We start from the raw sequence: 3,045 nt of genomic DNA, 5'->3' as shown, positions 1-3,045 counted from the left end.
GTGAGCGCGCGCGCGCGTGTGTGCAGTGTTAAAATCTTATGATTGGTTATGAGTGTGTTCCGTTTTGTTTGTTTGGTTGTTGTTGTTGTTGTTTTGTTTGTGTTGTTGTTAGTTGTTGTTGTTTTGTTTTTTTGTTGTTGTTGTTTTTTGTTGGTTTTTTTTGTTTTTGTTTTGTTTTTTTTGGTTAGGGAGGAGGGGGGCTGTTTGTTTTTAAATTGCTAAGCATATTCATCGACCGCATACTAAGTTTTTGACAGAAGAAAAAACAAGAAGAAAAAAAATTATACAAATGTGTTTGAGCAAGTTGTTTTTCCTCAGGACCTGAACTAAAGTCACTTGGTGGCCAGTAGATATTGACTTGTCACTACTGCACGGACTCGGTGTGGTACGGAAAGATATGCGAAGAGTATACATGTACATTAATGCGCTCAGATTATCTGTTATGTTCCATCTGTGAAGCAATGTTATGTGTGAAAAAAAAATGTCTGCGTGTATATGATAATTGCCTGCAGTTTTCATCTTTTCTCAGGGTTTCATTGTCAATGGCCTTGAATTAATATGTCAAGGGGTGTGTTGTACACTTCCGTTTTTTTTTTTTTTGTTTGTTTTTGTGTGTATATTGTTGTTTTCTCATTAAGAGATTGAGGATTTGACAGAAAAATGTGTGTGTGTGTGTGTGTGTGTGTGTGGAGTACGCCTTTGTGCGTGTGTGTGTGTGTGTGTGTGTGTGGAGTGCGCCTTGTGTGTGTGTGTGTGTGTGTGTGCGCGCACACACACACACACTAATTCAGAACACAAAAACCAAGTCGTTGAGCAGAACGCATATATTTCAAGAAAAAAAACCAACTGAATATAGGTACAAATATAGATATACCATTAGAGTCCAAGCAAAATTAAATAAATGTATGAAATATAGGAATCTGTCATCATTTATCAGCAGTGCACCAAGACGAAATCGCTGAAGCAAAAGCAGAATCGGTATCGTCAAGATCAGTGTAAAAAGGCCATCAGCCGAGGCAAAAGGTACAGCAAAACATACTGTACGACGCGCACGTGACAAAAAAACAGAAGAGTAAACGTTTCATCGAAAATAAACATTCAACTTCAAATCAATCTCATGTTTACGGGTGGTCGCACAAAGGTGTGATGTCATTGCATCACATGCACGCACACACGTGTGATAATTGGTAATGAATCATGTTTTCGACAGTGCATAATCTTGCATAATGCACCACTGCGCGGTAAACACTGCGTTCACATTCCATGCAGGAACACACACACACACACACACACACACAACCCACCCTGTGCAGGCTCACAATTACGTGAACACATGGTTTATAAGGATGATTTTATCAGTGGTGTTGTGTTAGTTTCAGCCATATACACAGTGCACGGGTTGTTGTTATTTTTCCCCGGGAGCTTAATGTAAAACATGTTCACTATTCACAATGCGACACTGACTGCCACACAGTCAAGATAAAGATTTGTGAATCAGTTTCTATCTGTCTGCTTGTCTGTCTCAATCCAGTGTGGCATATTACTCAGTGATTACATGACATATAAGTCAGCATTAGCGCATACGTTTGGTCCCGATCATTAGGGTCAGAAAAAGAAAAGGAAGTAAAAATGGAGAAAAAAAAACCAAAGAGGTCTTTTTTTACGAGAACCTGATAAATACACTGTACTATCACAATGAACGACTCTTTTTTCTCCTGCTGCCCAGCTATTTATTGCGTTTTGAGCGTGGAATGCTGCGCTGAGCTTCAGAAAGCGACACTGCTACACTGGCGATAACAGTGTTACATTGGCGATAACAGTGTTACATTGGCAATAACAGTGTTACATTGGCAATAACAGTGTTACATTGGCAATAACAGTGTTACGCGGAAGCAACCCAAACCGTTTCTGAAACAGTAAAAGTAATAACAGAAACAAAAACACCCATGGATTCCAAGAGCGACGTGACACGCAAAGGGGGATAATCGGTCTGTGGCGTTCACTGCCACATTTATCGGCCTGTGAGGATTGTCTTTTCCTCGGCCTGAGCCAATCGACGTTCAGTTTACATTTTCACCGCTTTCGTTCTCCAGAAAACTCCAGCAGTTGGACTAATCCGTTTGACGGGCCTCCGCCCTGTTTCACATGAAGTAAAACAAAACAAAGGCGTCGAAAGGGCATCAAGGGAAAAGAAAAGACTTGCCACACGTTGTTCAACGAAACGCAGAGGAACAGACCTTCGTCTGACCTCAAACCATGTCAGCTGCTCAGTGCTCTCTGTCACACTATAGTACGAAACCATCTCCGACGTCTTGCCCGCTGTTCTGCCTGCATGTCGATTCCTGTGTGCAGTGTGATGCGGTCAACGAGCGACTGGAGATTTTGTTTTCTTTTAAAGAAATATCCACGCCGGAAAATGGTGGACGGGTCAAGAAGAGGGCAAATCACCAACAGGTCAGGTCGTGACAGTAGTAGTCTGAACAAAGACTGGGATGAACACACCACACTACACTATACTACACCACAGTGCACACACACCGCACCACACCACACCACACCAATTACGACACCACAACTCCTCCAACAAAACCCACATAACTTATTTCCACCCACCCCTCCTATCACGACGCCATGGCTCTCCGGTTCAAATTAACTTATTTCCACCCACCCTTCCTATCACGACACCATGGCTCTCCGGTTCAAATTAACTTATTTCCACCCACCCTTCCTATCACGACACCATGGCTCTCCGGTTCAAATTAACTTATTTCCACCCACCCTTCCTATCACAACACCATGGCTCTCCGGTTCAAATTAACTTATTTCCACCCACCCTTCCTATCACGACGCCTTGGCTATCCGGTTCAAATTAACTTATTTCCACCCACCCTTCCTATCACGACGCCTTGGCTCTGTTCAAATTAACTTATTTCCACCCACCCTTCCTATCACGCCGCCTTGGCTCTCCGGTTCAAATTAACTTATTTCCACCCACCCTTCCTATCAGGACGCCATGGCTCTCCGGTTCAAATTAACTTATTTCCA

At 42.6% G+C, this 3,045-nt stretch overlaps 1 protein-coding gene across 1 annotated transcript in view; it reads right to left on the bottom strand.

Moving 5' to 3' along the window:
- Positions 1 to 819: 819 nt before the first annotated feature.
- LOC143274823 (TLC domain-containing protein 2-like) overlaps positions 820 to 3,045 on the bottom strand; it is a 13,859-nt gene continuing 11,633 nt past the window's right edge. The window contains exon 6 of the mRNA XM_076578759.1: positions 820 to 3,045. This exon is cut by the window's right edge and continues 1,195 nt beyond it. The gene's annotated coding sequence lies outside the window, so the exon portion shown is untranslated.

The sequence above is a fragment of the Babylonia areolata genome, chromosome 29 (assembly GCF_041734735.1).
Source record: "Babylonia areolata isolate BAREFJ2019XMU chromosome 29, ASM4173473v1, whole genome shotgun sequence".
NCBI classification, from domain to species: domain Eukaryota; kingdom Metazoa; phylum Mollusca; class Gastropoda; order Neogastropoda; family Buccinidae; genus Babylonia; species Babylonia areolata.
The sequence above is the reverse complement of the archived record's forward strand: the minus strand, read 5'-3'. Positions and strand labels throughout refer to the sequence as shown.